The following is an 11570-nucleotide window of genomic DNA, read 5'->3' on the forward strand; positions in this document are numbered from 1 at the left end:
AAGTACTCAGAAATACGATGAAAAAGAGAATGGACAAGAATGTCCTCAGTGTATAGTGCCCCATGATTGCATTAATGTACACAGCTATGATTTAATAAAAAATAAATAAAAAAAGAATGTCCTAAGGCATATACACTGGTCAACTTCCCTGTCCATGTGTTGCTTCTAATCAGTCTGTGACTATGATGCAGGTGATTACAAAACATGACTTCTGCTTGCCAACAAGAGGCAGCTCTGAAGCTGTCTGCACTTGGGAAAGTGCTGGACAATGCTTCTAATAACCTCAGCAGGAGGACAGAGAGAAGAGGGAGAACCTCAGGGGAGGTTCCTCCCAACAAGGCTGCTGTGGGAAGGCAAGGCATGAAGTGCTTCTGACAGCTCTCCTATTTACTGTTACTCCATTATATTGATAAAATATCACCAAAGGGACCCTGAGCCTTGGACCTGGTGGAAGTATTTGGTTGGGCTATGACTCACATAATGCACATATCCATGCAGCTCCCAGAGGCTCAGGATTTGTTCATCAAGGAAGCTACTGTCCACACTTTCATCATATCAAGAAGACATTCCAGGTAGTGAGCATGAGGCTAATGTCTGCACCCCTCACTTGGACAGAGCCACTTAGTGTCATGTCATGGCATAAACAAAAATGGCAGATACTATAAGTCCCACCTTATTACCTAATTACTTCAAATAAAACTGTGGTTGTTCCATATTAATGGAAACTGCTCTAGCTGCAAGTATTGGATTTCAGGTCATTGGTTAATTCATTAATTTAAAACGACTGAGCATGGCACCCATAGCTCAGTGGTTAGGATGCCAGCCACATACACCGGGGCTGGTGGGTTCGAACCCAGGCCAGGCCTGCTAAACAAACAATGACAACTACAACAAAAAGATAGCTAGGCATTGTGGCAGGCACCTGTAGTCCCAGCTACTTGGGAGGTTGAGGCAAGAGAATCACTTAAGCACAAGAGTTGGAGGTTGCTGTGAGCTGTGACGCCATGGCACTCTACTGAGTGTGATGTAGTGAGACTCTGTCTCAAAAAGTAAAAAAAATTAACCAAACAACTGGAGCATTCATTTGAAGGGTGGTTACTAAATGGGGAGCCTGAAATAACCGTTTTCAGGCTTCACTGAGTTCAGTATCAGGTGACTCCACAATGACAGACTTAGGATGCATGCATTGACCTCATTGGCAGAGAGTTTTTTTATAATGCCTAAACATTCCAGGAACAACTATAAGGAAAAATAAGGGAGCAGAGGGGAAAGAAAGAGGGACAAAGAGAGAAGGGGTAAGGGGAAGAAGACATTAGAGGGGGTGAGCAGAAAGGAAAAAGAGAACTGGAAGTGGAGAGAAAGAAAGTGAGGGGAAAGGGAAAAAAGAAGGGAAACAGAGAAATACATTCTATCATATATACATATATCTCATGAGTTAGAATTTTATGGAAAGAAAAACAATAACATAAAGGTTTTGTGTATTGTTTCTTAATGCAAAGAGGATTTTGGTTGCTGCTACCACAGCTGGCTACACCCCATGGTGACTGAGCATTTTTTTAAGGAAATAAACTAATAGAATAATTTAAGCAATGCTAGGAAAAAAGATAAACAGAGGAAAAGGATGGTTAGCAAAGAGACAATGATGAGGATTTAAGCTTCGTATTATTGCTATCATACAAGGGAATCCTAGTCAGAACAGGTTCCAGCTTGGTGCTGACCTGATTTTAGTGATATTTTTAATCCTGCTTGTAAACATTCAGTAATTGACAGCAGGTAGATTTTATTTAAAAGGGAAAGAAGAAAAGTCATCACTTATCAATTGCTGTTTCCCACTTTGGCTCCTACCTTTCATTCAACCAAATGTTGAAAACAATGGATAAAATGTTGAAAACAGGGCGGCGCCTGTGGCTCAGTCGGTAAGGCGCCGGCCCCATATACTGACAGTGGCGAGTTCAAACCCGGCCCCGGCTGAACTGCAACCAAAAAATAGCTGGGCGTTGTGGCGGGCGCCTGTAGTCCCAGCTACTCGGGAGGCTGAGGCAAGAGAATCGCTTAAGCCCAGGAGTTGGAGGTTGCTGTGAGCTGTGTGATGCCATGGCACTCTACTGAGTGCAAAAAAAAAAAAAAAATGTTGAAAATAATAGATAGAACAAGCAGAAATAAGGGCTGGAAGGTTCCCAGAGTTTCTTTCTGGAAGTGCTGCAGTGCAGATCTGGCAGAGCTAGGGGCCCAGGAATAGTCACTGAGCGCTGCAAGAAAAGTATACTCACAATTGCAGTTAGTTGCAGTTTAGAGGGTTTTACCAGGTGCCATTTCTTACAGTATATTTCTGTGTAAAATTATACAATATTGGGTTTTTTTTTTTTTCAAAAAGTAATATTTTGGCAGGGACTCACAAAAGTAGGATGGACAAAGTATAGCAGCTTGGTACTAAAATCATGGTTTGGGGACCAGCAGCAGTAGCAACTAGGAGCTGGTTAGAAACGCAGGATGTAGGCCCCACCTAGGCAGACTAAATCAGAATCTGCATATTAATAAAATCCCTAGGAGATTCATATGCAGAGGAAAATTTAAGTAGTCCTGCTTAGGAGAAAAATAGCATAACATCTCAAGTATCTATTTATTAGAGGCATTTGTTCTGCCTTGGTGATCCTTGGTGCTTACCTAGGTATGCCCTTGCAACTGACTTTCATAGCCTCCATCCTCTTCTCCATCTCACAGCTAAGGCAGACTTGCCTGAGAAATCAATAGTGGACACTGGGGGAACTGTCCTGAATTATGAAGCTAAAGTGATGGGATGGCAATCTGGCTTAGCATTCTCTTTTCTGAGACAGAATCTCACTCTGTTGCCCACATTAGAGTGCCATGGCATTAGCCTACCACACAGCAACCTCAAACTCCTGAGCTCAAGCAATCCTCCTGCTTCAGCCTCCCAAGTAGCTAGACTAGAGATGCCAGCCACAAAGCCTGGCTAATTTTTCTATTTTTAGTACAGATGGGTTCTGGCTCTTCCTCAAGTTGGTTTGGAACTCCTAAGCTCAAGGCTTAGAGATGTGAGGCACCACACCCAGCCTGGCTTAGCTTTTGTGTGTGTTCATGCATGAGTATCTATCACAGGCCCTCAAGCTTTAGCATGAATTGGATTCCCCTGAAGACTTGATAAAACACAGATTGCTGAACCCCAGTAGCAGAATTTCTGAATCAGTATGTGTGGAATGAAGCTTGAGAATTTGCTCTTCTAACTCATTCTAAAAGCTGATACTACTGATCCAGGGATCATACTTTGAGAACCATTAGTCTCTGTCCTTCCCCTACTCCTTTCTCTCATACATTGTCCTTTATCTTTGCCCTTCATAACTTTGTTCTCTGGCTTGGTGCCCATAACACAGTGGTTATGACACCAGCCACATGCACCGCGAGGCTAGTGAGTTCGAACCCAGCTGGGGCCAGCTAAACGACAATGACAACTGCAACAAAAAAATAGCCAGGCATTGTGGTGGGTGCCTGTAGTTCCAGCTACTTGGGAGGCTGAGGCAAGAGAATCGCTTAAGACCAAGAGTTTGAGGTTGCTCTGAGCTGTGACATTACAGCACTCTACCAAGGGCGACATAGTGAAACTGTTTCAAAACACGAACAACAAAAAAAAAAGAACTTTGTTCTCTGCAAAAAAGGGGTAGTAGCTTAATGTAGTAGCAGATATTAGCTCTTTAACCTATTATATTCAAGAGAACAGAATTTTTATGAATATTTTTAAAGGAATACCTGAGAATATTGTCTTAAATTATCTAAAGACGATATTTTAGACACATAAAAGAGTTATGTGTTGAAGATAGAGGAGTTGTTTGGGGGTAGGAAGAGCTATGGTGTATGTCCCAGGTACCATCACCTAGACAGCTGCCTCTCTGAGTCCAGTTCCAATCAAACTGGGTCCACTGGTCCAGCACAGCCAAGCCAGACTCTTAAACCAAAAGTTACAGAAGAAAGAGGCATTTTTATTGCATGGTGCCATGAAAGGAGAACACACAGCTAATGCTTAAGAACTGAGCTCCCTGATGGCTTACAAGCCAGGGGTTTTATTTTTTAAAGTAAATTTATTTTAGGTTAATGTGAGGGTACAAATAACCTGGTCAAAAAATTTGATTTGGGGGCAGTGCCTGTGGCTTAGTTGGTAGGGCACTGGTCCCATATACTGAGGGTGGCAGGTTCGAACCCAGCCCCAGCCAGCTAAAACAGCAATGACAACTGCAACAACAACAACAAAAAAGAAAAGCCGGGCATTGTGGCGGGTGCCTATAGTCCCAGCTACTTGGTAGGCTGAGGCAAGAGAATCGCTTAAGCCCAAGATTTGGAGGTTGCTATGACACCACTGCCCTGTACTGAGGGTGACAAAGTGAGACTCTATCTCAAAACAATTTTTTTTTTATTTTGTTAGGTAGAGTCTCTCTTGTGGTTATGTCCCACACACAAAAGGTGTGCTAAAAACCCCACCCTGTGCCCATTCGGTGAGAGCACTCCTCCCCCTCCCATATTACCCCACCCCACAACTAAAATTGAAATGAGTTTTTCTCCTATGTGGGCATGCATCAGCTTGTCTACTGGTTTCATTTTAGTATTGAGTACATTGGATACTTGCTTTTCCATTCTTGTGATACTTTACTAAGAAGAATGTGCTTCAACTCCATCCAGGATATTACAAAAGATACTAAGTAACCATCTTTTTCATGGCTGAATAGAATTCCATGGTGTGCGTGTACCACAGTTTGCTGATCTATTCCTGGGTTGATGGGCATTTAGGTTGTTTCCACATCTTGGCAATTGTAAATTGAGCTATGATAAACAATCTAATACAAAGGTCCTTAAGATAAAATGATTATTTTTCTTCTGGGTACACGCCTGGTAGTGGGATTACAGGGTCAAATGAGAGGTCTAATTTGAGATCTTTGAGGATTCTCCATAGTTCTTTCAAAAGAGGCTATGTTAATTTACAGTCCCACCAACAGTGTATGAATGTTGCCCTCTCTCCACATCCACACCAGCATCTGCAGCTTTGGGACTTTGTGATATGGGCTAATCTTACTGGGGTTCCGTGATATCTCAAGGTGGTTTTGATTTGCATTTCTCTGATGATTAGGACAATGAGCATTTTTTCCATATGTTTGTTAGCCATTCATCTGTCTTCCTTAGGTTCTTTTCATGTCTCTTGCCCAGTGATCTATGGGACTGTTAGCTTTTTGTTATTGTTGATTAATTTGAGTTCTCAGTAGATCCTAGTTATCAAGCCTTTGTCCGATTCATAATATGGAAATATCTTTTCCAATTCGGAAGGTCATCTGTTTGCTTTGGTTGTTGTCTCCTTAGCTGTATGGAAGCTTTTCAGTTTAATTAAGTCCTATTTATTTATTTTTGCTGTTGTTGCGATTGCTATGGAAGTCTTCTTCATAAAATCTTTCCCCAGGCCAGTATCAAGTGTTTTTCCCACACTTTCTTTGAGGATTTTTGTTTTTTCATGCCTTAGATTTAAATCTTTTATCCATCTTGAATCAATTTTTGTGAGTGGTGAAAGTTACAGGTCCAGTTTCAGTCTTTTACATGTGGATAAGCCAGGGTTTTTACGTCTGGGGTACATTTTGGGTAGGTAAAATTGTAAATCAATACATAGATGTTATACATTGGCCTAGAAGACAGAATATGCTGAGGTGGGAGCCTTCATGGTCATGGGTGGATTCAGGGATTCTTAGATAGCAGAAAGGAATGTTAGGTTGGTGTGATTTTCCTCAGGCCCCTCTGGGAGAAATTTAGAAAAAAAAAGAATAGAAGTCAGAGTTCAGGCAGCCACCGTAGCTCATTGGGTAGGGTGCTGGCCACATACACCAAGGCTGGCAGGTTGGAACCCAGCCCGGGCCTGCTAAAACAACGACTACTGCAACAAAAAACAGCCAGGCATTGTGGTGGGCACCTGTAGTCCCAGCTACATGGGAGGCTGAGGCAAGAGATTTGTTTAAGCCCAAGTGGGGTTTTTTTGTTTGTTTATTTGTTTTTTGGCCAGGGCTGTGTTTGAACCCGCCACCTCCAGCATATGGGGCCAGCGCCATACTCCTTTGAGCCACAGGCACTGCCTCAAGGCCAAGCATTCGAGGTTGCTGTGAGCTGTGACACCATGGCACTCTACCCAGGATGATAGCTTGAGACTTTGTCTCAAAAAAAAAAAAAAAAAAAGAAGTCAGAATTCAATTCCTAAATTCCCCCTTATTTGCACTTTCCATCTGGTGGAGGTGTCTGAAAAATAATTCAAGAACCTTTGTTAAGATGTTATCTTTTAGTTTCCCTAAGGAACAAAAACACCTCCTGACACTGGCTTTTTTAGAGAGCCATTGTTATTCCCACTCACTTTTCAAAGCTAGCTAGGTACACAGAACTTCTCCTGAAGGTATTCAAGATTTTCCTTTATTTCTATGACTGGTGGGGACCAGCAGGCCCCTAAGAGAGGTCCCTGATCTGTCTCAGCCATGGCAACAGGATCATGAGCTGGCTCCTATGAATACTGTTAACAGAGCATGAGTCACTCTGCTAGGAAGGTCTCTTTTACATATCATAAAATTAAAGGAAAAAAACAAACCTACCATAAAAGTAAAGAGGGGGGGCTATCTTTTACCATCTTTAGGAGACAAGGAGGTTATTTGCCTTATTTTAAAATATGAGGCCTTATTTCAGAGACTATAATGAGCTGTAGAGACAGAAAGGCAAATAAGCCATGGTTTATAGATTCAAGCATGCAATTACAGTATATTTTGGATAATACAGCATAGGTATGAACCAGGTGCCACAAATAGAGAAAGGAGGCTAATTCAGCTCATAGGTTAGGAGGGCTTCCTGGAATAGGGGGTGGAAAAGGAGACTGCAGTATTTTACCACAAATTATACTTCTCTGACATATTTTGAGATGGCTGTTCAGAGAGCCTGCAAACAGAGGAGGCCTGAAAAGTTGTCTTTGGAGTGGGGGGGGGGGTGGATTTGCATCTATAGAGAAAATCTGCACTGATACAACTAGACTTTCTCTGAAGTCCCACTTTGTCTGGATCTAGGAAAGATTAACCGAGAGTCTCTCTAAGGGCTGCTATTTGGGAGGTTTTATCTGTATAAAAAGGCCACTTCTATTAGCCAGGCTTTTTTTCCTCTTCTCTTCCTTCCACAACCTGTTTTCCCATGCTCCAAGATCCTACTCATTCTGTAACCTCAGGATAGTATAAAAGCATCAACCATCTTGCCTTTGAATTTTTATATACTGTATGACTCCTGTGCACACATATGTACATAATAAAATGGCATGCCTCTTTTTTCTGTTAATCTATTACCAATTTGTCTTTGTTCCTTTTCTTTTTTTTTTTTTTGAGACAGAGTCTCACTTTGTCACCCTTGGTAGAGTGTCACAGCTCACAGCAACCTCCAACTCTTGGGCTTAGGCCAGAAGTTCTCAACCTGTGGGTCGCACCCCCTTTTTAATAATGAAAATGCACTGTGGCATTAAGAAGGTTGAGAACCACTGGCTTAGGCAATCCTCTTGCCTCAGCCTCCTGAGTAGCTGGGACTTACAGGCGCCTGCCACAATGACTGGCTACTTTTTGTTGTAGTTTTGGCCGGGGCTGGGTTCGAACCTGCCACCCTCCATATATGGGGCCCGGCGCCCTACCCACTGAGCCACAGGCGCCGCCTATCAATTTGTTTTACAGACTCATATTATGGAGTTTTCAGACAAAAAAAAATGTAAACTTCTTCACAAAGGCTAAGATGATTTATTAATGATCAGGAGTTACCTTAAACTAGTGTTTTTCACCCTTTTTTATCTCATGACACACTTGAGCCTATAGTTAAACTTCTGCAGTACACTTAAATTGTGTTGTTCCAAAAAAAAATATATACTTACTGTACTTTGAACTTTTTGAAAATAGTTTAATTAATGATCTTTAAAAATTTTCATGGCACACCACTGTGCCACAGCATACTGGTTGAAAATCACTGCCTTAAACAGGAAAGTAACATGATAGATATATACTTACTGGAAGTATTACACTAGCAGCTTTGTGAAAAAAGTATTGAAAGAGTCAAGACTTGGAATGGGGACTGGTTAAAAGATGGTTGCAGTAGTCTATGGAGAGGTGACTGAAGGAGCTACAGAAATTTCACCCCAAAATATGAGTCCCTGGCATAAAGAATATTTTCAATTGAAGGCCACTCAAGATCAAGAAACATTGGAGGAGGACTTCCCTCTATTTGTATAAAATGAACTGGCCTGATTAGAGAATCAAAGGGACAACTGACTTCCCTTCTTTTTATTCCAAAATATTTCAGGAATGAGGATTGAGAATGTAGGTGCACCTGGCCCAAATCATTTGGGTCATAAACACCTATCTGTGGTGTTTAATCTACAAGTCAATCTATTTCTCTTCCATCCATTTTTTTCTCCCTAGCAACCTCCCTAACAACCATTTATGTACTATACTTCTCAATTTCCCCCTCCCCTCTAAAATGCCTATATAAAGCTATCTGAATTCCTTTGGAAAATTTGGTCATCACTCTGTGATTTCTCCCTGTGCACACAGTCAATAAATCCTTTCTGTTAGTAATCTGCCCTAATTGTGAGTTGATCTTTCAGAGAACTTTCAGGGAAAAGGGCAAATTTCCCCTCACCTGTTCAGACCTAAACTAGAAAATGATGGTGGAGGAGAGGCGAGATGGTCAGGAGACATTAAAGAAATAGACTTATCAGGTCTTAATAATTCTAGCCATAGATTATCTTCATGCAGAGTTATGCTTCTAAAAGACAATACCCAGAAGTGTGGCACAATCCATTTAACCCTGATCTTGTGGAGAGGATTTCATCATATTTGAACCCTCTACTACCACCATGTAGGAGCTAAGGGAAAGCTTTCCCTTTACCTTCTGAAGATTCATTGAAAATCAACTGACAAAGACAGTTTAATAAGAGAAAAGGCATAAAAATATATTCACGTGCACTGGAAAGAACCACAGGGTGATTACTCCCAATACTCCAAATGGGGTACAGAAGCTTATACACCACCTTGAGGTTATAGAAAGAATGGGGGCTTGGATCTTGGTAAAATGGGTTTTGGGAACAGAGAAGCTTGGCTAGCAAAGGTGGTCTTATTATGTAGTTGAAACCTCACAGGCAGCAGCTCTCAGAGAGAATAAATGGCAAATGTTTCTATTCTCAGTTAATCTTTCCTAGATTTGGACAAGGGAATGCTCTCGAAGAAAGCCTGGCTGCATCAATGCAGATTTTCTCTACAGATGTAAACCTTTACCAAAAAAGATAGCTTTACAGAGGGGCGGCGCCTGTGGCTCAGTGAGCAGGGCGCCGGCCCCATATACCAAGGGTGGCGGGTTCAAACCCGGCCCCGGCCAAACTGCAACAAAAAAATAGCCGGGCTTTGTGGAGGGCGCCTGTAGTCCCAGCTACTCGGGAGGCTGAGGCAGGAGAATCGCCTAAGCCCAGGAGTTGGAGGTTGCTGTGAGCTGTGTGACGCCACGGCACTCTACCAAGGGGGATAAAGTGAAACTCTGTCTCTACAAAAAAAAAAAAAAAGATAGCTTTACAGAGCTACTTCTGTTTGTAAGCCCTTTGAGATGAGTCATCTCAAAATAGGCCAAAGAAGTATATTTTGAGGTGAAATATTGTGGTTTCCTTTAACTACCACATTTTTTCCCTTCAATTCCACTGATTCCTCTAGAACTGACCACAGAGTCACTTTGATACTCTTGTTTTCAGAAATCACAATTGAACAGGACTTCTTATGAGCCAAGTCAACTTATATACAATCCCCAGTGTTGACTCTGGCCTTGCTTCCTTCTCCCAGGTACCAAACTCTGTCAGCAGCCCCACTGCACATTTGACTGATACCTGGCCTCCTGGGGAACCATGTTAATACAACAAATTTTCTAGCCAAGAACTATTTGAATTATATTCTTATTAATATACAAGGTCTGACAATTAAGTTTGCAAACTCATCCTAGAAAAAGTGTTACAACTGGGTTATAGCTTTCGTATGAACGTAAGTGTCTTAGCACAATAACTAAGAAAATGCCAGGAAGGCTATGTTAACCAGAGTGATGAAAATGTGCCAAATGGTCTATGAAACTAGTATACGGTGCCCCATGATTGCATTAATGTACACAGCTACGATTTAATGATTAAAAAAATAAATAAATAAAATTTTTTTAAAAAGCCAAAAATTAGTTTCATAGTGAGGGAGGGGGGAGGATGGGCAGAGGGAGGGTGATTGGTGGGATTACACCTGCAGTGCATCTTACAAGGGTACATGTGAAACTTAGTAAATGTAGAATATAACTGTGTTAACACAATAACTAAGAAAATGCCAGGAAGGCCATATTAACCAGTGTGATGAAAATGTGTCAAACTGTTTATAAAACTAATGTATGGTGCCCCATGATCTCATTAATGTACACAGCTATGATTTAAAATTAATTTTTAAAAAAGTGCTAAATACCTCATTGCTGAATATTGCTATGGTCACCCTTGGGAAGTTACACTAATACCAGCACCTAGTCCACCCTTCAAAGCAATTTTGCAACTCTTTTTTTGGAATGACTATCACAGTTATGATCTTTTGGCACACAAAAACATAGAACAACCATAATGAACACAACTTATCAAGACACTGCCACACATTGACACAAACACAGCTGTAAGACACTGATATACCAAAGTTATTAAACCTGCTGAGTTATTTGTACACTGCTGCCAACATTAGCACACAATCATACCTCCTTTGACAACAGCTTTGATGGCCATTCCAGAAAAAGCATTCGAAAATTGCTTAGAAGAGTGGAATAGGCATTGACGTTGGTGCATAGCTTCCCAAGGGGAGTACTTCAAAGGTGACCATGGTAATATTCAGCAATGAGGAATACGTACCACTTTTGCTAGGATGTGTTCATAACTTAATTGATCAACCTCATATCTTTGCTCATCTGTGTTTTGCTAGGGCTCGCCTTCTAGTTATCCTTGCCAGTATATCATGCCTCTGTCTCAATAAAGTCATGATGTTCTTTCTGAATCAGGAATTTTGGTTGCAGGTAAATTCTCACCTTTATCTGCTTCAGCAAATTCCACCTCTAGCAATTACCTACAATCAATGTATTTCTATTTAGCTCAAGGGTTATCTCAATAGCCACTATTTGGCCATTATAACATTTGTCTCTGGTACCCTACACATATCCCCTAAGCTCATCTTGATTTCAGTCAAAGTTATGATGGACAACTCTGTGCAAAGAACCACTTCTGCCTTTATCCCACTTCAAGCCACACCTCTTTTAGCTTTAACCCCAGAACCTTCTCCAATATATGAGAGGACTTCAAAAGGTTTGTGGGAAAATGGAAATAAAAGATAAAAATAAAATACATAAACTTTATTTTTCAATGTAAGCTCTGTGAAATTCAAGACATTTTTATAATGGATAATATCGCCCACTTGGTCCATCCCTAAAAAACTTACAGTCTTGAGAATGTAACCATGTCACCTCTCCCAAGCCAC

Source organism: Nycticebus coucang, chromosome X, assembly GCF_027406575.1.
Source record: "Nycticebus coucang isolate mNycCou1 chromosome X, mNycCou1.pri, whole genome shotgun sequence".
In the NCBI taxonomy this organism is placed as follows: domain Eukaryota; kingdom Metazoa; phylum Chordata; class Mammalia; order Primates; family Lorisidae; genus Nycticebus; species Nycticebus coucang.